Source organism: Pan paniscus, chromosome 7 (assembly GCF_029289425.2).
Source record: "Pan paniscus chromosome 7, NHGRI_mPanPan1-v2.0_pri, whole genome shotgun sequence".
Classification (NCBI taxonomy): domain Eukaryota; kingdom Metazoa; phylum Chordata; class Mammalia; order Primates; family Hominidae; genus Pan; species Pan paniscus.
In genome coordinates this window covers 135,562,467-135,585,529 of record NC_073256.2, presented here as the reverse complement: position 1 = coordinate 135,585,529, position 23,063 = coordinate 135,562,467, and the positions used below count along the sequence as shown (strand labels likewise).

At 40.5% G+C, this 23,063-nt stretch overlaps 1 protein-coding gene across 2 annotated transcripts in view; it reads left to right on the top strand.

Moving 5' to 3' along the window:
• Positions 1-23,063, top strand: part of SAMD12 (sterile alpha motif domain containing 12) — a 489,284-nt gene that overhangs the window by 459,287 nt on the left and 6,934 nt on the right. The window contains exons 5-6 of one of the 2 annotated variants that reach the window (XR_004673049.3): positions 16,495-16,586; positions 17,687-17,833. The gene's annotated coding sequence lies outside the window, so the exon portion shown is untranslated. Of the gene's footprint in view, positions 1-16,494; positions 16,587-17,686; positions 17,834-23,063 lie in introns of those variants that run through there. The other variant, XR_003028690.5, reaches the window with a different exon arrangement.

Below are 23,063 nucleotides of genomic sequence, written 5' to 3'. Positions count from 1 at the left end.
GATATTGATCCATTCCTGTGCTTATATGCCATTTGCCCCTTGGAGACATGTCTGTTTAAATATTTTGCTAAAATTTTAATTTGTTAAACATATTGATAACAATAATAATAATAAATAATTTATTATTATTATTGAGTTTTGAGGCTTCTTTATGTATCCTAGATACAAGCCCTTTGCCAGATATATGATCTGTAAATATTTTCTCCCAGTGTAAGTTTTGTCTTTATATTTCTTCTCACAGTGTCTTTTTATATATCCTAGATACAAGCCCTTTGCCAGATATATGATCTGTAAATATTTTCTCCCAGTGTAAGATTTGTCTTTATATTTCTTCTCACAATGTCTTTTTTTTTTTTAGACAGTCTTACTCTTTCAGCAAGGCTGAACTGCAGTGGCATGATCACAGCGGCTCACTGCATCCTTGAACTTCTGGGCTTAAGCAGTCCTCCCACCTCACCCTCAGGCATTTGCCACCACACCCAGCTAATTTTTTTTTGGTAGAGACAGGGTCTCACCATGTTGCCCAGGCTGGTCTCAAAGTCCTGGGTTCAAGCGATTCTCCCACCTTAGCCTCCCAAAGTGCTAGGATTATAGGCATGAGCCAACATGCAGTGTCTTTTGAAGAAGAGTTTATAATATTGATAAAGTTCACGTTCTTCTTTTATATATCATGCTTTTGGTGTCATAAATGAGAAATAATTTGAACCAACCTAAATGTCCAATAACGGTAGACTGGATTAAGAAAATGTGGCACATATACTCCATGGAATACTATGCAGCCATAAAAAATGATGAGTTCATGTCCTTTGCAGGGACATGGATGAAACTGGAAACCATCATTCTCAGCAAACTATCGCAAGGACAAAAAACCAAACACCGCATGTTCTCACTCATAGGCGGGAATTGAACAATGAGAACACATGGGCACAGGAAGGGGAACATCACACACTGAGGACTGTTGTGGGGTGGGGTGCGGGGGCAGGGATAGCATTAGGAGATATACCTAATGCTAAATGATGAGTTAATGGGTGCAGCACACCAACATGGCACATGTATACATATGTAACAAACCTGCACGTTGTGCACATGTACCCTAAAGCTTGAAGTATAATAATAATAAAATTTAAAAAAAGAAATATTTGCCCAATCCAAGGTTATAAAGATTTTTCTCTTATGTTTCTAAGTTGCATATTTATATGTTTCACATTTAGCTCTATGATCCATTTTCACTCAACTTTTGTATATGGCTCAAGGTAGACCAAAATTTCTTCTTATTTGTATTTGTAAATTTTTTGGCACCATTTGTTGGAAACTTGAATGAAACTCTTTCCTCACTTTGTGGAAAATCAGTTGACCATATGTGTGTTGGTCTCTCTACTTTGGTTTCTGGATTATCTATTTTGTATCATTGATCTATTTCCCTATATTAACGTAAGTATGACACTGGCTTGATTACTATAACCTCATGATAAGTCTTAAAATCAGATAGTATAAATTTTGTTTTTCGTTTTGAAAATTGCTTTGGCTAATATAGGTCCATTGTATTTCCCTACAAGTCTTATGGATTTTCACTGGGATTGCATTGAATCTATAGAACAACTTGGAAAAAATTAAAAATATTTAGTCTTCAGATCCATGGACATAGTATATCCATCTCTCCATTTGTTCAAGTCTGCTTAAATTAACTTCAGCAATGTTTTATAGTTTTCAGTGTACAGGTATTATATATCTTTTGTCAAATTAGTCTTTAAATATTATGAGTTTTACTTTGTTGGATGCTATATATTTTTACATTCCTAGAAATATTTTGAGATTTGTTCTGGAATATATTTAAATTACTTGGAAATTTAAAAGTTTGATTCTTTTGGGTCTTGTTGTAAAGTTTTGTTATGGGCCGGGCGCAGTGGCTCACGCCTGTAATCCCAGCACTTTGGGAGGCTGAGGCAGGCAGATCACCTGAAGTCAGGATTTCGAGACCAGCCTGGCCAACATAGTGAAACCCTGTCTCTACTAAAAATACAAAAATTAGCCGGGCGTGGTGGCAAGCACCTGTAATCCCAGCTACTTGGGAGACTGAGGCAGGAGAATCACTTGAACCCAGAGGGGAGGTGGAGGTTGCAGTGAGCTGAGATCGTACCATTGCACTGCAGCCTGGGCAAAAAGAGTGAGACACCCTCTCAAAAAAAAAAAAAAAGAAAAAAGAAAAAATTTGTTATATAGTATCAGAGAAGCACTTTATCTAGGATTAATTTTTCTCCACTAGTGAAATAAAGCCCTTCTGAGTACTTTATTGATGCTTCATGAATTATACTGTCACAGGATCCTTGGAGTGTTGCTTTGCCAGCTGGAAACCTCTGTGGCAGTTGGTGCCTTTGCCCAAGTTTTGCTTGGGCCCACTGGGCTTATTCTGCTCACTCAGCCTGGCAGGCTGCACTTGGATCATGCTACCAGCCCTGATCCCATGTTTGCCAAGGGCAAACCAGGCGAAGAGTGGTGAGAGGTGTGTTAGAGAGTGAGCACGGGGTCCGGCCACTGTGCACAGCCAGGCACGCTGGCTGTGGTGGGGCAGGCAGGTCCAGGCACTGGCACAGGTGCCAGCTCTCTGCAAGGCTGCAACTGGACTAGGTGTACCACAAGCAGCTTCCACTGTGCGCACTGGGGAATGTGGTGGCACCCAGGAGCTTGGAGACACCAGGAAACACAGAGCCCCAAAGATGATGTCATAGCCCTGGCTCGGGGAGTTTCTAGGTCTGGGCTCCCCGAAGGGCCACAGTTCTTCTCTCTTCTCTTCTCTTCTCTTCTCTCTTCTGTCCTTCTCATGCTTGAAATGTGGTGAGTGGGGTGGGGGTGGGGAAAAGGGCATGTTTCAGACCTGTTTGTGTTACAGCTCTTTCAGTCCCACCATTCAGCAGGTCCCGAGTTCTTGTCCCGCATCCAGGAAGAGTGAGGTATATGGACAACTGGAGGGTGAGCAAGGCAAAGAGGTGCTTTATTGAGCTGTAGTACAGCTCTCTGGAGACCTGAAGTGGGTAGCTCCTTTCTGCAGGCAGGTTGTCTCAATGTCTGTTCAGCTCTCAACTGGGAGGAGACCCACACTGGGTAGCTTGTCTCCACAGGTAAGTCATCCCATCATTTGCCCTAGTCTGGCTGAGTCTGGTGGTTTTATGGGCTTCGGAAGGGAGGAAGTGCATGCTGATTGGTCCATGGGCAGCCATGGGCAGGCCTGGAAAATGCACCATAAGTTCTCACTCTGGTCCACAGAACTGGAGACCCAGCCCCCAGGCTTCAGACTATCCCTGGCTTGAAGGTGGGCTTCACCAGGGACCTGCCACTTTCTGTCCAGGAGCCTGTCCACTTTCTACCTCCATTCATGGTGCCCAGGCTGTTTGTGCAAAGGGGCACCTGCAGGCCAATGCCTGCTGCAGCTATGCCTGGAAAAGCAGGGGTCCTACCCCTCCAACTCAGAAGGAGGGGAGACTTCCACCTGTCCCCAGCTCCCACCAGCTCCATGGAACTTGCCATCCTGGCAGCACCTCCACCATTGCAGCTGGTGTCTTTGCAGCAGCTGCTCCAGACAGGCCACTCCTGCCATCAGTACTATTTTCTGTTCTTGCTGGTGTAAGCAGGCAATCTTCATGGCTTTGCGTGAAATCTTAAGAGCTGTTTCCTCTAATCCTTTTGGATGGTTGTTTTTCTCGCATTAGGTAATGTCCTTACATGCATATGCTGATTATTACTCAGGTGAATATGCAAGATGTACCTTCTACAGATCTCCTAGAGTCCTCTGTCTCCTAGAGTCCTCTGTCTGGGCAGCTCCCACTTCTCTTATATTCTGTCCTGCAAACTCTAGCTGCTTGAAAGCTTGGCCTCCCTGGACTCTCACCCTTGTCTCCTCAACTTACAGAGACCACTGGGATCCACCTGACTTCCCTCTCCTGCTCCAAGTCCTGGAAACTGTCTTCAATCAGTAAGCTGGAGCAATGATAAGGCTCACCTAATTTGTTTCCTATCTCTCTAGGAACACTGCTCTTCATTGTCTGATGTCCACAGTCCTGAAAAACTTTGTTTCATATACTTTGTCCATGTTTTAGGAGATTTTAAGTTAGAAGGCAAACTCAGTCTCTGTTATTCTATTTTGGCTATAAGTGGAAGTCCTCCATGCCCTACAATTTTATTCCACCACTTCTCTTTCATCCTTTATTTTCTGTTTCACTGCCCTAATTGCAACATTGTAAGAACAGTAACAAAATAGCTCCTATTTATGAGATACTGCCATGTGCCAGGGCTTTATCACACTTGATAAAGAGTACGTCCAGCAACCATGACTACAAGTTAGGCTTTTTAAAATATATATTGATGAAAAATTTCAAACATTTAGAGAAGTTTAAAATAATATAAATGTTTTTCACATGGAGTGCAGACAATGCTAACCGTTTGCCATTTTTGCTTCAGCAATAGCTGAAGTCTCCTTTGTCCCCACTTCACCAATTCCATTCCTGACCTTCTGTCCCTGGAGGTAACCATTATCCTGGTATTGGTGTTCCATGGATTTATATATTCATGGTGGGTTTATTATCTTCATTTTACTGATGAAGAGTCTGAGGCTTGGAGAGATTAAGTTACCCGCAGAGAGCCATTCAATTTATAACTGGTGGCACTAAGATTGGTGCCTAGGTCTCTCTGGTCCAAAGTCGTGTACTTCACAGCAAGACTACATCCGTCTTCCTGAAGCCCTATGTAAATCATACCATTTTCATGTTTTGATTGCTACCCCTGAATTAAATGTAAGTTTCTCATCTTGACTTTATAGCTCTAAAAAAGCATGAACTCAATGTACTTTAGTGACTCCAACTCTATGTAAATCTCTTCAAATCCAACAAAACCCAGTATTGCTGTGTATTTACTGGCTGTGTATTATTGCCTGTGTTTTTTCCTCTGTCTTGAATATCCAACCCTTCTAATTTCCATAGGGCAAACATCATACTGACCCTGCATAATTTATCTGACAAAATACATCATTCATTCATTCACTTACTCATGTCAAATATTGATAACTGCAAAGAGCATCTGACCAATGGCTGTTTGAGTCGTTGCTCCTTTCTTCTATCTGGGAATGTCACTCTACTCAGAACCCTTTAGCAAAGCATTTTATATATATTCCTCCAACATTTTGCCATATTGTATAGCATTTTGTATGCTTTTTCTCCCTTTTCTATATGGTAACTTTGCCCTTGTATTATCATGAATGTCTAGCACAGTATATAATAGATGCCCGTTGAACACTTACTAAATTGAATTATGCACTTAAAAATGGATATCCTGGAACATATAAGAATTGGTAAATATACTAGTATTTCAGCCAGTTAAAACATACTGAGTACAAAGGTTTTGTTAGGTGAGTAATGAGTACACACATAGAGCCCTTTCAAAACATGCAGGATCTGGCCCACATGGAGCCTTGATATCTAGTGTTTCTCCACTGAAAAACAAAAGAAAATCTCAACTCCATCCTTCCACCCACAGAAAATGGCATTAACATCTTAAATCAAGTTGGCTGAAAGACATTTGGATCCAAGCAAGCAATATTAGGCCAAATTTTCACACCGATACAATCTGATGTTATCTTATACCACAGGTACTTTGTTCTGTGTTGGCTTGAGTTGTCATGTATTATCATTGCCATGTAAAGTGCCATGGAAATGAAAGCGGTTGCTATCAGTGGGTCTTTTTGCAGTTACTGAGCTACAGAGCAACTCTGCTTAAGCTGGAATAATAGATACAGCAGATTCCCCAGCTAATTCCATGTGAGTTTGGTGCCATTTTATAGTTTCCCTTGCCTTCAACTAAAACAGGATAGTGACTTTGAGATTATTCATTGCAAAAGACTGAAAGTAAATCATGCAATAATGCTATATATTATGAAAAAAGGTATGCTTTATGATACAGAAAGAATTTAATGCTGGATAGAAATGCTTGGATTTACTTGTATGCCTGTGACACTTAATTTCACTGAGCCAGGTGGATTAACTAAAGAATGAGAAAGCAAAAAAATATAAAACCAGAATAAAAATTCCAGGCTGCTTCACCTTATTCAACTCCGTGTGCATGGGTACTGCTGATTTGGACACATACCGTTTCCTTTTAATTATTCATCCTCCTAGAAGCTGGACAGACTAGACATGTGCTAAGGTGTGTTGTGAAAAAGTAATGAAATCTCTGCCATAGGCACCCTCCTCACCTCGCGTTCCATTCACTTGATTTAGCAATACAGTAATACACTGAGGCTCTTGTCCAAGGAGCACCCTAGCATTCTCCTTCCTTGGAGCACATCAATTTCCAATACAGTCCAGGTTACATCAGTGGGCGTCTTTCTGGTGCCCATGCAATTTATATCAGTGAGCACTGATTGGGCACCAGATGGGATGCCAGAGACAGTGCTGAGTTTTACACTGGATACAATATGATCTCCTGCCTTGAGCCTCTCATAACTGAATAAAACTATACAGAACTTTTAAGATACTGTATTATAAACTATTGTTAGATGTGGCCCATCCCCCAAAAAACACTGTTCATCGAGCACGTTCTTCAATGATGTATCTGGTCTGTGTGTTCTGAGCATTCGATTGTTATTTTAATTTAGGGTTGAGTCCATTCTAACTTTGGCAAAATGCAACAGCATTTCCTACCCAGGACTTAATAGAAATAAGAAAAAAGATTAAACAGCTTGATTGAACCCACACTTTATAATACATTAGATATAATATACTAAGTAGATACAAATAAATACATATATGCATATTCATTACACACACATGTATATATATTCAGAATTAAAGTTTAATAATGAAGCCATAACCAATATGCAGATGTAACTAAAATTTAATTATAGTGTGAGCAGTCTTGCTAACAGTGTCACCCAAGGGAATGTCACCATCATGGTGGGATCTAATTCTTCTAGTTTATCTCTTGGTTTTATGCCTGTTTGCTCCATCCATTTGCTGCCCCAAACTGGTCCCTTGCTAGGCTGTTTGCTTACTTTTTTATACCAAGGCTGGCATACTGTTACAAAGGATTGTCATTTTCTTTTTCTGTCACTGCTCTCAAGGTTCAGGTTTTAAGTGTTTATTGGATATTTTACTTTAACTCATGCTATTATTATTCCTAATTTTCTATTGCACAAATGTTTGCAGTGCTGGGCCATAGGATGCACAATGCCTATTCTGCAGAACTGCCTCTTACGGCTATATAGATTCTTGGTGTATACTAAAATTTAATGGTACGAGCTCTATAGAACACCCTGGACCTCAGGAAGAGAAAGAACAACTTCCAGGCTAAGTGCTTCCTGAAAACTTTTCTGCTTTGTGCAAAAAGTTATTTATGCTCTTCTTTCTTCCTGGGGCTTCTCTGAGTAATCGATACATGCACATTTTTGTGAGATCTGCATTATGATAACAGTATGAACAGCGTGTCATGGGAACACAAAGGAAAGAATGATTAATTCTGAAAGAAGAGTGATGTTTGATTAGAAATTTTGGTCTGACAGAGGCTGTCTGGAAGGGCATCCCATGCATAGCGAATATCAGCTACAAATACAAGAATCTATTGAAGTGGGTGGCATGTTTAAAGAATAGGTAGCCCAGTGTGATGAGAGGACAGATGGGGTGAAATGAAATGACGCTGAAAAGGGAGCCAGATTTTGGAGGCCCTTGAGTGCCTTGATAAAGATTTTGGCATTATTCTTTATTGTGTGTGTGTGTGTGTGTGTGCACTTGTGTGTGTGTATTCTTTGACTTTTGCTTAAGCAGGCATTGACATGATCTAGTTTGCTCTTTCCAAAGGTAATTGGCTGCAGTGTAGTGGATGGACTGGGGAGGTGAAGGACAGTGACAGCAGATCAGTTAGGGTCACTGTAGCAATCCAAATAAAAGACAAAGAGGATCTAAATGGGGAAGGTAGTGGAGACACTGGGAGAGAAATTCATTTCAGATGTAGAGTAAAGAGATCTAAAACAAATTGGATGACAGGATGAAGAAAAAGAGGAATTAAGGGTGAAGCTCAGGCTTCTAAGTAGAATGACTGGATAGATTCTTACTTCTTGTAAGAAACAAGAAGGTAGATAGGTTTTTGCTTTTGAAGGATATGGAGGAAGGGGAAAGGTAAAGATACCACTCTGACCTAGAGTAATCCTCAACCCATGGTGTAGCCTCTGGTCATCTCCCATCTAAAGCAGTATCAAAGGGCAAGTTCAGTTCTAAGGCCAATGAGGGGAATCAAGCTTAAGACAGCCAACGCAAAGAAGAATGTGCCTGGAGCATGGACCAGTCTCGTAACTGGCACCTTAATACCAAGCCACTTGAGTCTGGGCTACCTGTGTAAGTTGGCTTTTTCTCTCTTTGCAGAGGGAAATAGATTATACGTTTGGCCCCATTTTTTTTTACCCCTCTCTGTCCACATGCTTTGAGTATATTTTGCAGTTCCTTTCACAAAAAACAGAGTGTACTTTCCTTTCCCTTGACTTTGGGCTTGACCAATGAGATGCTAGTAGGTTTGACATGAGCAAAGGGCTCAAATGTGCTTGTGCAGTGGGGCTTGCCCTTTGGCTCTTCACTCATCCCTATTAGGACTACTTTCCTTGAGATAGCTGTTTCCTCTTTCCCCAGGTTCTGCAACAAACACTCAAGATGCAGAGCCAATTCAGCAGCTACCATCTGAACCCAAGCCACCCAACCCTACATGAGGAAAAATAAATAATTATTTTATGGCACTGAGTTGTGGGATGTTTTGTTATGCAGTGAAAACTAACTGACACAGACACCAAGTGAAAAATATGCTTATGAGCAGTGATTCTCTGGCTTCCCTTGCCAGCTCTCTTTAGCCAGCCAAGGGGTTAGGAATGTCTGGCATAGCCCACAGCTTATCAAATGTACATGAATTAAATGGATCTATTCACAGTAATCATGTAACACTTCATGGACTTTCAGTCACCATTTTTAAAAATTCACTTCCGATTATGAATGGTGCTGTACTTGTGTCACATAAAGCACTGGGAACAAATCCCACTACCAGTGGTGCACTTTTCCAAACCTTAATTTCTCCTGAATCAAGAAATTCTTGGCCAGGCACAGTGGCTCACGCTTGTAATCCCAGCACTGTGGGAGGCCGAGGGGGGTGAATTGCTTGAGCCCAGGAGTTCAAGACCAGCCTGAGCGACATGGTGAAATCCCGTCTCTACAAAAAATGCAAAAATTAGCCAGGCTTGGTGGTGCACGCCTGTAGTCCCAGCTACTAAGGAGGCTGAGGCAGGAGGATTGTTTGAGACTGGTGAACAAAGGTTGCAGTGAGCCAATCTTGTGCCATTGCACTCTAACCTGGGCACAAGAACAACTCTGTCAAAAAAGAAGGAAGGAAGAAGGAAGGAAGGAAGGGAGGGAGGGAGGGAGGAAGGAAAAGGAAAGGAAGGGAAGGAAAGGAAAGAAAGGAAGAAAGAAAGGGAAAAAGAAAAACCAAACAAAATTCTGGCTATTTTGAATCTCAGTTTGTTTTTCCAATCCTAAATCTTAAATGTTTTACTTTTTGGTGGGGGTGGTGGCAGCTAGTTCTGTGTTCTGGGGATGTAGAATCTAGTCAGATCCCAACTTTAAATTCTTGAAGACAAGTATTAAGTAGAACTTTGGCCTTTCTTTCTCTGAGTAAACAACCCAAACTCATTTAACCTTTCTTCAGAGGTTCTATTTGCCAATTATTTGGCCATCTTTCTGCTCTTTTCTGAACCCTTTTCTACTTTGTTATATGTCTTCTAAGTTGTAAAGACCAAAATTGGACATGCTCTTTATATGTGAGTTGGTGCTAAATCTAATCTCTTCACTCTTGGGTCTTTAGGAAGATGGTAGGTCAGATGCCTTAAGGTTGGGGTGGCTTCCATTTCATCATTGCAAAGAGTCTGTACTCCACTTGGATTTCCCAGCACTCCCCCAGAGCTCCCCATGTTATATCTTTTGCATTGATTTTTGGTTCTTCAAAATCTTTTTTTTTTCTTTTTTTTTGAGACAGAGTCTCTCTCTGTCACCCAGGCTAGAGTGCAGTGGCGCGATCTCAGCTCACTGCAAGCTCTGCTTCCCGGGTTCATGCCATTCTCCTGCCTCAGCCTCCTGAGTAGCTGGGACTACTGGCGCCTGTCACCACACCTGGCTAATTTTTTTTGTATTTTTAGTAGAGACGAGGTTTCACCATGTTAGCCAGGGTGGTCTCGATCTCCTGACCTTGTCATCCACCTGCCTCAGCCTCCCAAAGTGTTAGGATTACAGGCGTGAGCCACCACGCCCGGCCTGGTACTTCAAAATCTTAATCTGTCTTTGGTTCCTGCTATGATCACTCCAGGTTTTTTATGATTGCTGTTTATTTTTAAAATTTCTTCTTATTTAAAAATGAATAGAGCATTACTGAGAGGTGGGACAACATCACAAGTTAAATATAAATGTAACTGGAGGCCCAAACAGAAGGGGCTAAAAAACATTTGAAAAGGTAATGGCTAAATATTTTCCAAACTTGATAAAAAGTATAAACTTACACACCCAAGAAGCTCAATAAAACTCACATACAAGAAACATAAAAAAGAAATACCAATGGTACATTTTAACCAATGTTATTAAAACTAGTAATAAAGACAACGATTTTTAAAGCAGCTAGAGAAAAAAAAGACTCATACAAAAGAGCAAAGATAAGGGTGATAACAGATTTCTCATTAGAAATAATGTGAGCTAGAAAACAGTGGAGAAACGTTTTAAGATACTGTAAGAAAAAATCCATCAAACTAGAATTAAAAAAAATTTTTTTTTAGAGATGGGTCTCACTATGTTGCACAGGCTGGACTTGACTCCTGGGCTCAAGTGATCCCCCCACCTCCTCTCAAGAGGCTGGAACTACAGGTGTGTGCCACTATCCCTGGCTTTCCAAGAATTTGAAAAATACCCCAAAAAAATACCTTTCAAAATGAAGGCAAAATAAAAATTTTTTCAGATGTATATAGAGCTAAAAGAATTCATCAGCAACAGACTTTCACTTAAAACACAAGGAAAATAATACCATGTGGAAATTTGGATCTACACAAAGAAAAGAAGAACCTTGGAATTGGTAAATATAAATACTCTTCTTCCTAGTTTAATTTCTTTAAGAGATGATCAATTATTTAAAGCAACAATAATAATGTCCAGGAGTGGTGATTCATGCCTATAATTTCAGCACTTTGGGAGGCCAAGGCAGGAGGATCACTTGAGGCAGGGAGTCTGAGACCAGCTTGGGCAACATAGCAAGAGCCCATCTCTACAAAAAATTTAAAAATAAAAATAGCTGGGTGCCTTCTAGCTACTCAGGAGGCCGAGGTGAGAGGATCATTTAAGCCCAGGAGTTCAAGGCTGCAGTGAGATGTGACTGCACCACTACACTCCAGCCTGGGGGACAAATCAAGACCCTGTCTCTAAAAAAAAGAGAAAAAACAATAATAACAATGTACTGTAATATTTATAACATGTAGAAGAAAAATTGCAACAATAGTATAAGGGCAGGGAGAATAAGTATACTGAAGTAAGATTCTTATACTACAGGTGAAATAATATAATATACTTGAAGGTATGTGATGAGTTAAAGATGTATATCATAAATTCAAAAGCAGAGTTTCTCAATAGAGGCATTATTGACATTTGGAACTAGATAACTCTTTGTTGTGGGGACTGTCCTGTATACAGAAGGACGTTTAGTAGCATCCTTGGCCTCTACTCACCATATCGCAGTAGCACCTCTTCTGTTATAACAATAAAAAATGTCTTCAGACTTTATTAAATATCCCCTGGTGATGGGAAGGGAGGGGGGCAAAATCACTTTCAGTGGAGAATCCCTGGGATTAAAGAATTCAAGACAATGTGGTATTGGTTGCAAGATGAACAAATAGATCAGTATTACAGAATAGAGTCCAAAAATAGACCCGTATGTATATGGTCAATTAATTTTCAACAAAGGAACAAAGGTGATTCAGTTGATAATGATGGTCTTTTTAACAAACAATGCTGGAAAAATTTGCTACCCATATGCAAAAAAATTAAAAAAATAAAAACTTCATATCTCACATTATGGTAAAGTAACTAAAAACAGATTGTGGGCATAAATGCAAAACTTAAAACTATAAAACCTCTAGAAGAAAACATAGAAGAAAATTTTTGGAACCATGGATTAGGTAGAGATGTCTTAGACAACACACCAAATAACACAACCCATAGAAGAAAAAAGTTATATTTTTCATCAAAATTAAAAATTTCTGTTCTTTGAAAGACTCTGTTAAAAGAAAGAAACTGAGAGAAAGGACTTGAACCCAGAAGATATAAAGAATACTCAAAATTCATTTGTAAGCAAATAAACAACCCAATAAAAATGGGCAAAAGATTTGAATATATACAGATGGAAAATAAGCTTATTTAAAAATGTTGAACATTATCAGTCTTTAGGCAAATACACAAAACCACAATGAGCCATCACTTCACATCTACCAGAATGGCTAAAATAAAAACATATATAATTTTAACTGTTGGTGAGAATGTGGAAAAACTGGAATCCTCGTGAACTGCTAATGGGCTCATGCCTGTAATCCCAACATTTTGGGAGGCTTATGTGGGAGGATTCATTGAGCCTGGGAGCTCAAGTTTGCAGTGAGCTGTGATGGTGCAGTGGTACGTTCCTGCACCCCTCAGCCTGGGCTACAGAATATGACTTTGTCTCAAAAAAAAAAAAGTTAAGCATACATTTACCATATGACCCAACAATTATCCACTTAGGCATATACTCAAGAAAAATAAAAATGTATGTATGTCCACACAAAGATTTGCATGCAATGTTTATAGCAGTCTTATTCATAATTACCAAAAAGTAGAAACCACCCAAATGTCCATCAACTGGTGAATGGGTAAGCGAAATGCCGTATAACCGTACAATAGAACTACTATTCAGCAGTTAAAAATAACAAACCATTGAACATGCTGTAACATGGGTAAAGCTCAAAAACATTATGCTAAGTGAAAGAAGAAAGATGTAAATAACCACATATGACATGATTGCGCTGTATGGAATGTCCAGAAAGGCAAATCTGTCAGAAAGAAATTATATTAGGATTGTCTGTGACTGGAAATAGAAATGAGGATTAACTGCACAAAGGTATGAAAGATTTTTTGAGGGGGAGAAGATGATGGAAATATTCTAGAACTGGATTGTGGTAATGGTTGTGTTCTGTAAATTTTCCAAAAATCATTAAATTATACACTTCAATTGGGTAAATTTTATGGTATATATATTATAACTCAATGAAGCAGTTTTTTTAAAAGATCATAATGTTTGTACGATTTTACTTTCCACTTTTTTCACTAAAAATCATAACATATATATTTGTTAATGTCAATGAGAACTTGAAAACATTTTTTTCTAATAACTACTTAATATTTCTGAATATATACATACCCAAAATTAATAGTTTCCCTCTAGATCATTTGTAATTTTAAAAAATAATGCTGAGGCTGAGGCAGGAGGATCTCTTGAACCCATGAGTTTGAGACCAGCCTGAGCAGCATAGCAAGACTCCATCTCAACCAGGCACAGTGGCTTATGCCTGTAATCCCAGCATGAGGTGGCTCATGCCTGTAATCCCAGGCCTAGGGGAGTGGATCACTTGAGGTCAGGAGTTCAAGACTAGCCTGGCCAACATGGTGACACCCCGTCTCTACCAAAAAAATACAAAAATTAGCCGGGCATGGTGGTGCATGCCTGTAATCCCAGCTATTCCGGAGGCTGAGGCAGGAGAATCACTTGAACCTGGGTGGCAGAGGCTGCAGTGAGACGAAATCACACCACTGCACTCCAGCTTGGGTGGACTCCATCTCAAAAAAAAAAAAAAGGCTCTATCTCTACCAACACACACACACACAGAAAAAAAAAAATCAGCAAGGAGTAATCCTAGCTACTTAGGAGGCTAAGTCAGAAGGATCTCTTGAGTCTAGGAGTTTGAGGTTACAGTGAGCTTATTGCACCACTCCACTCCAGCCTGGGCAACAGAGCAAGACATTGTCTCTAAAATAAAATTGAAATTAAAACAATGCTTTGTTTAACCTTTCTTTGTATATTAACTATGTGACCTTAGACATGTTCTTTAACCTTTTTTAGCTTTAATTTTCTCATAGGGGCCGGGCACGGTGGCTCATGCCTGTAATCCCAGCACACTGGGAGGCCGAGGCGGGCGGATCACGAAGTCAGGAGTTTGAGACCAGCCTGACCAACATGGTGAAGCCCCATCTCTACTAAAGAGACAAAAAATTAGCTGGGCAAGGTGGCACACACCTGTAATCCCAGCTACTCGGGAGGCTGAGACAGGAGAGTCACTTGAACCGGGGAGGCGCAGGTTGCAGTGAGCCAAGATTGCGCCATTGCACTCCAGCCTGGGCAACAAGAGTGAAACTTCATTTCAAAAGAAAAAAAAAAAAAAATATCCTAGGAAAAATGAGAACAATTAATAGTTCCTGCTGGCTGGGTGTGGTGGCTCACGTCTGTAATATCGACATTTTGGGAGGCTGAGCTGGGTGGATCACATGAAGTCAGGAGTTCAAGACCAGCCTGGCCAACATGGTGAAACACCATCTCTGCTAAAAATACAAAAATTAGCCAGGTATGGTGGTGTGTGCCTGTAATCCCAGCTACTCAGGAGGCTGAGGCATGAGAATCACTTGAACCCAGGAGGTGGAGTTTTCAATGAGCCACGATCATGCCAGTGCACTCCAGCCTGGGCAACAGAATGAGACTCTGTCTCAAAAAAGAAAAGTTCCTGCCTCTTAGGTACAACATGGCTGTTCTAAGCATTATATAAAATCAAGTGTGAACCATTTAGCATGGAAATGGCAATCACCAATTAGAGTTTAGCCATCATTACTGTCCTCAATAATCATTATAAATCTTCAAATTTATGATTATTTTCTCAGAATAGGAACATATAAGTGAAATCCCAGGGCTCATTTTTAAAATCCTTCCCTCTAAGTTAGAAGTAGCAAAAACATTCTTGGCTCTTTTCCAGGCCCTATTGTGATACTCAAAACCCAATGTGGATCGTCAGTTTTTTGTTCTGTTGCCTTGGTCTGATGCTTCTGAGAGATCCTTGGCTCTATGCTTCCCATTCTCTCCAACCAAACCTATGAGTCTTGTGATTTCTCTCCTACCGGGAGATGGACTGTGTAACCTTGAATAAAAATAGTGGACAAACGAGCAATGGGTGATAATGAATGTTATTCTTCCTCATAGGCCACATAGCTGTGTTTTCCTATGGATCACTAGTATCTAAACACAGAGAATTGGAATATGGGGTCTTCAGGATGCTCTACAAAGTCTAATGGGGAAAAATTGTTGGTATTTGTGTGTTCAAATCTACAGGCCATATTGTATGTGGTTATGCTGCCTGAATTTCTTAATGGGGTGGACAAGGCCCTCCGTTCTTTACCCCCATGTACTTCTCCAGCTTTGTCTCTTGCTATCACCTCCCTGCAATGTGATACTAAAATCATACAGCAGGTCTTGCTATGTTCTCAAATGTGCCATGCTTTCTCTCCCACAATGCTTTGTACATCATGTTCTCCTGCCTTGAACACTCTCTGCCTACCCCTGCCTCCTTCATTTGGCTAACTCCTACTTATAATCCAGGCATCCTCTTAAACCCTACATCTTCCTGGAAGTTTTCCTGTACTGAAGTCGGAGTTTGGTGCTCCATGGTTAAGCTCCCATGGCACCTTGTCATTACCCTTACTGGATCTAAATTGCCTGTTTATTCGCCTTCATCCTGATCACACTATGTGGCAGCCATGGGGTTGCATCGCTTTGATCTCCCTTCAAGAAAGAACTGGCTATTTAGCTGCAAGGAGTGCAGTTAGCTGACAGCCTCCAGCTGTTAATGCCTTCAAGCTCTGCCTCAGCTTTCAAGCTGAGGCCACGATCTTTTTGGGCAGCCCCAGCCAATGACCGAGTATAACAGTGGCACCAGGGCCAACTCAGGACTCCTTTAGCAGGAAAACTTTGGGTCGGCTAAGACTTCATCAGATCTGCATTGTAGTCTGAGGCTCTCTCTTCCTCATCCTGCCTCGTCCCTCTTTCCTTTGATAGATGTCATATCTGCTTTTTGGCATAAAGGATTCCCTTGTCCAATCCTGCTTCCTCACCCTTTCACGTTCACGGTTTACTCTCCAATAAGCCTCCTGAAATCCTTACTTTGTCACCTGCATCTGCTTTCTGGAGAATCTGGATAACATAGACAATGAGCCCTTTAAAAGTAGGGACTACATTCTTATTCAAATTTTACCTCCAGCTCCCAGAACAACACACAGTAGGATCTCAATAAATACCTATGAAAGGATTGAATGAATGAATGAACACTCAAGATAGTGTTCAACATTGAATGATGTTTTGATCTTATATAATTCACAGGTGCTGGTCAACATTCAAGAACATTCTGATTTGAAGACTCAGATTTATTTAGAAAATGCACTTCAAGAATGACATAATTGAGCATTTTTCAAGTGAGTATTTTCCAATGGTTGGATTTATGCCAAATATATAATTTACCCCTTAGGATAATCCCATGGGCTAATGTAGTTTAGCATGAGTCATAATAGATATTTGTACTTGAAATTATACAGCAGCTATAAAACTGTTATTTACTATCAAAATAGCAAATTTTAAATATTACTGCTTATGCCTGGAAATCCCACATCTAAATGTTGTTTTATAGAATAAAATCCAAAAGCATTAAAAGCCTTTCAAAATCTAGACTCTATTTATTTGGCACTTGCCACATTTTTGTGTGTGTGAAATATCTAGCTAGCTAACTTCCCCACTAGATTGCAAACTCCTTGAGGCAAGCAAACCATGCACTTCTCTGAATCTTATTGCTCTCTCTTTAACCTAACCCTGGCATCTAACTAGGGCTGTGTTGCATTGGAGACTATATGGATTTTTAGTACCTCAGTTGAAATAAAAGCTTTATCACTTGCTAATTGTGGCCTTCAGCTTTCTAAAACTCATCCTCGTTTTTCTCACCTTTAACCCAATCTCAGAATTTCTAGTGAGAGTTAGAGATATTTTCTTCCCTTCTTTTCCCTTATCTTCTTTTCCCTCTCTCTCTCCCTTTTCCCACCTTCCTTGCTTTTGTTCTTCCCTCTTTCTTTCCCCTCCCCTTTTTCCTCCCTTCCTTGCACCAATTTTTAAATTAATTTTATTAATAAAAATGTTATTAATTTAATAAAATTAAAACTCATTTTCATCAATAAATTAATACGTAATAAGAAATTAATAAATTTTAATTTACCTACCAAATATCATTAAATGTCTACTATGTCCCAGGCACTGTGCTAGGTGCTTTGGGAGCAGCAGTGAGTGAAACAGACAAGGCTTATGGCCCCCATGAACTCTCTCAGTGGGGATGAGGGTTGTCAAAAATAATTACCCAAATAATGAATATGTGCAATAATAGAAGTGGGAGAGTGGCTAAAAAGTAATGCCCCCAAAGAATATTCATGTCAAACATTGGAGCTTGTGATGTGATTTTATTTGGGAAAAGTCTTCGAAGATGTAATTAAAGATCTTGAGATGAAGAGACAACTGTGGCTTATCTGGGCAGGGCCTAAATGCTGTCCAGAGATCCTCGCCCGAATCCTTATAAGACACACAGAGGAGAAAACACACGGAAGGGGAGGAGGCAACATGACCACGGAGGCAGAAACTGGAGAGATGCAGCCACACCAAGGAATGCCTGGAGCTACCAGAAGCTGGAAGAGGGGAGGAAGGATTCTCTCCCAGAACTTTAGGAGGGAACACAGCCCTGCCAACACCTTTATTTTGGATTTCTGGTCTTCAGAACTGCAATAAAATATATTTCTGTTGTTTTGAGCTAGCAAGTTTGTGATAATTTGTTATAGCAGCCACAAGAAACTAACACAAGGGAGTAAATAAACAAGGATCTGGGGGTCTGGGAAATGACTGTGCATAGACCTCAGTCCTCTCCGTGTTTTCGTGCTTTCCATATTCTATGGCATGTTAGGATATTGTCTCATTTTCTGGACTCTACATTTTTTCTTCTCTGATTGATATACTCTCACTTTGCCCGTGCCTAGAAAGTTGGAGATTAATTCCCACAGGTTTAATTTTAACCCCTCTTGCTGTGGATTCTCTGCAGTCTATGCTTCACATTCTTGGAAGAACACCACTGAGCTCTATCAGTCTGGGTATTTATAATGACAGATAGAGAACGGCTTCAAAGGCACGCTTGCAACTCCCTAACATGCTTTTACACTTTACTGTGATGTGGCGCAAAGTACACAGGTAGATGCCATGAGTTCTGCATTTCAGTTCAGCTTTTGACACTAATTGAGTGCATGATCTTTGACAAGTCACTTAGGGTATTTATGCCTCAATTTCTTCACGTGAAATTAGGGTTTCTCTGGCTTCAAAAATAACCATAATTCCTTAGTGAATTTTTTTTACATTTGTGCAAAAACATTTATGTAAATTGACTTGGGGTCCTATATAACTAATTCTATAAGTAATTCTGCAGTACACATTATCTAAAAGGAGGAGAATCTATACTCTTAGATACTGTGCCCCTCTTGGTTTTGCACAAATGATTCTCCATAAATCAGATGTACAGGTAATCAAAAGTCTTGACTGTGTCCCCAGAAATCACAACTCAGAAGTCAACCTTTAGGAATCCCTTTAAAAAAAAAGTTATGTTTTATGATGGAATTTCCCTTGGTAAGCTTAAACAAGTAGTATAAGCTAAGTTACTCAACAAGAAGAGGTTTACCATCATACTTCCTTGATGTGTTTCATAATAAACAGGCCCTGGCCGGTGCCTGTGGTTTATTCACTATTATTATTATTCATTATTCTAACACATCTCTGGGTCTGTGCTCTAGGCAAACCAAGTCTAAACACATCCCTTCCCTCACTCTTCTTCCTCACCCCCATTAGCTCTATGACACAGGATAGTATTAGTCACTTATATAAACTAGTAGATATTCATCTATTAGCCCACTCCTTTGCTTGGCACTGCAGAGATCAGAAATGTGTGACACATGAATGGCTCTTGACATCAAAGAGCTTATCTGAGCAAAGATAGCCAAGGATTCATGTCAGCAGCATATTGTGAGGGCCAATGTAGGAGTACTTGAATTTGTTATAGAAGCAGATAGCAGGAAGCAAATACTCTGGTCTGCTAGACTGGAAGTTAGCCCATTGATCTGAGCTTTCCAGTTCACCACTGTGTTCCCAATGCTGAAGACAGTTTCTGCAGTAAAGCAAGCATTCAATAGATATGAATTGAATGGTTAAATGTTTGGTCTGAACTTGGTAGGGATGGACAGGAGAAGGTTCCCAGAAGAAGAGAAACCTGAGTTAGGGTTTGAAGAATTGAGAGACATTAGGTGATAGAAGGCAAGAGGGAACTTCTAGAGATGCTATAAGCCAAGTTGCAGAAATAGACTTTTCGTAGAGGTAAAGGGAGAATGTGGGTGCTAGATTAAAGCTGAGATTGATTCTTAAAAGGTTAATGTCATTTCAGTTTATGGCTTACACATTGTTGAATAGTGAGAGTCTGCTTCTAACATTTGTTAATTTTGGCACTGGAAACAAGAGGTTCAAGGACCGGGGAGAGATGCACAGCCTCCCTCTGAGGCCGACTTGGAACAACTTTTCTAATCAGGTGCCAAAGTCTCTATGTGGCTCTAAAACCTCCAGCTATGTAGTGAGAATCTCTAGTTGGGACCACAAGATTTGTGTGGTTATTAGCTACTGAGCCTAGAAGGTATCATTTCATGTTACTATGAACTGGGTCTACAATCCTAGAACATATGCCATTGATAACTGTCCCAGGGAGAGGCCATCTTCCAAAATTTTCTAGAAACTATCACAGGGGATGGCCAGGACTAAGGTGGGACCCTAGCCCTTCCTAGCCCTCTGTTATTCTTCTCTCTGCATTTGGTTCTGAAGATTTAAATGTCCAAATCTGGTCTTGCTTCTTTGCTTACTTCCTAACAATTGCCATGGAGTCAGGTGGCACAGCAAAAGGTAAATTAAGTAGAAAGATGCTCGTTTAAGATCTATGTGGCTTCTATTACTCACTGAGTCAGAACTAACAATTTTACTCTTTACATCAAAACTATTCACCAGAGTTCTTTGGCCTACCCCATTTCTCCCTCCTTAACCTACACCTCAATTTCTATACTGGTATGTTTTCATCATGGAAAGTCAAATATCAGACTATTAGCAGGAAGCTTGGTGTATGGGGCATTGGCTCAAGACAGCAATCCTTGGCTTCAGATTTGATTCTGTTATTTATCAGCAATGTGGATCTCTCCTGACCAAGCTTCATTTTCCACCAGGGTAAAATGAGAGCAATCATACCTCACATATCATCCTCACAAACTTATTGATAAACTGCTAATGAGACCATGCATTTCTAACAGGCTGTGTAAATGTGAAGCACATAAACATGTAAGGAACAATTATTTTCATTTTTTGCATCTTCTCTACACATATGGCAGTCTCAAATTACTTAGTACTTCTGTTACATTGAACAAAGGGCTACTGAACTCTGAAGACTTTCGTAAAAGCTGAGCCAGAAAAGTGTTGACAATGTCCTTTGAATTTCATATCTCTTAGAATTTGCTTCTGTAGCTGCTTATCTTTTTGCCAGTTCCTAAATATTCTTGCTCTTGTGACTAACACTCTGGAGCACTCAATAAATGTCAGTTGAATTAATATATGAATAATGCAGTGTTTATTAGTCAAGATAGTCTAAGCTATGCTGCAATGACAGATAAACCCTGAAATCTCAGTGACTCAGCCCAACAAAACTTTATCTCTTACTCATGTAAAACCTGATGCAGGCCATGGGACAGGGGTAGGCTCCTAATGACTCAGAGGGCCAGGGTTCTTCTGTATTATGAATCAAGACAATGGTTTCCCAAGTTGCTTCAGGGAAGAAAGAGAAAGATGGAGAAAGCTCTAGGCTTTTAACTGTCGTGGCCTACAAGTGTCATTTCCACTCACTAATTGGCCAGAATTAATTGTACAGCCCAACCAAACTGCAAAAGAGGCTAGAAAATGTAGAAGAGCAAATGAAATAGTTGTTGAGTGCCAGTTTCTCTGAAACACGATGCCCTCCACCTCAATAAGAGTCATTGTCTCTTACCCCCAATACAGATTGCAGGGAAATATAAAAATACATAAGACAGACAAAGGCCAGGTGCAGTGGCTCACACCTATAATCTCAGCACTTTGGGAGACTGAGGTAGGAGGATTGCTGGTGTCCAGGAGCCTGAGGCCAGCCTGAGCAACATAGCAAGATCCTATCTCTACAAAAAAATCAAAAATTAGCTAGGCATGGTGGCATATGCCTGTAGTCCCGGCTGCTCAGGAGACTGAGGTGGGAGGATCGCCTGAGCCCAGGAGGTGGAGGCTGCAGTGATCTGTGATCATGCCACTCTACTCCAGTCTGGGCAACAGAGTGAGACACTGTCTCAAAAAAAATAAAATAAAAGACAAATTCCCTGATTTTCTGGAGGTTATGTTGAGGTGAAAGAATGAGAACATTTTGGCTTCATTTTAGTTTCATAATATCGTGTACTGTTTATCCTTCCATTTCAATTATTGTTTATCCTTCTTCAATTGTGCCATTTTTGAGGGTGTCAAAGTTTTTTGAAAGAATAAGGGCGGGACCATTCTAACAGCTCTGTGCTTCACCCTAGGGAAATGAGACTTGTGTCTCTTGCTTCAGCTTCTGTCTGCTGGTTCAAAACTCCCTGTGATTTCAGCTGGGAAGATGGCAGAGGAAAGGAAGTCCAGCGCCTTCCAGCTGGACTTGTTTGGATTGGCACAGTTTTTGTAAGCAGCCATGACTCCAGAGCTGCTGGAAAATGTGCTTATCACCCTAGAGGATTGAGTGGGAAGGAGAAGATCCTAACTGACAGAGTTTGAATGAGAGCCAACGGAAAATGGGCCTCAGTCTTTTGGTAGGTGGGTGGGAAGAAGATACGGGGTCCAGCCACAGGGTGTGAGCAAGCTGTGGCATTATCTTTATTATTGTAGCCAGATAGAATGAAATCCTAAAACAGATAGAATCTTAGCCAGATAGAATGGAATCCTAGAATGGAATCCTGGCGCAGTGGCTCACACATGTAATCCCAACTACTTGGGAGGCTGAGTCAGGAAGATCACTTGAGGCCAGGAGTTCAAGAGCAGCCTGGGCAGGAGAGAAAGACTCCCATCTCTAAAAATATATAGATATAGTCAGGCACTGTGGCACATATCTGTAGTCCCAGCTTCTCAGGAGGCTGAGGCAGGAAGAGGGCTTCAAGCTAGGAGTTTGAGTCTGCAGGGAGCTATGATCGTGCCACTGCCCTCTAGGCTGGGTGACAGAGTAAGACTGTTTATAGAAAGTAAACTAAAACTAAACCATTAAAGAATAGAAACTTATTGTTAATTTTCATTGAGTGAATGAGAAATATATCCAGTTATGTTTCCTTCTTTGCCATTTCCCTTTATCATTGGGTTTCTCTCCAGTGTAAAGGGAAGATTTCTATTTTTTTTTTTTTTTTTAATGTCTGCCAAAACCCTGACACCAATCTCTGGGCTGACTTCACTGAACATTACTTGTTCCTCCTATGCAGACTAGCATTTCTTGATTCTCTGCACTTAATACTTATACCACATGTTGTTAATATCCATTTCCACCACCTCTGCCTCCACTTGGTCTTGTATCACATGGGCCAGAAAGCCAAAAATTATATTCTCAGTCTCCTTGGCTGTTAAGTTTGATACAATTTAGAGTCCAGCTATGAGTTGTATGCTAATGAGATTGGAAAGTGGAAGGGAAGAGGGCCACTCTCCTTAGTGTCGGTATTGGCTGATGCATATGCTCATCAAATGGGAGCTTGTGCAGTCACCAGAAAGCTGGTGTGAAAACCGATTTGAGGCTGTGGGGCAGCTATGATGGTGAA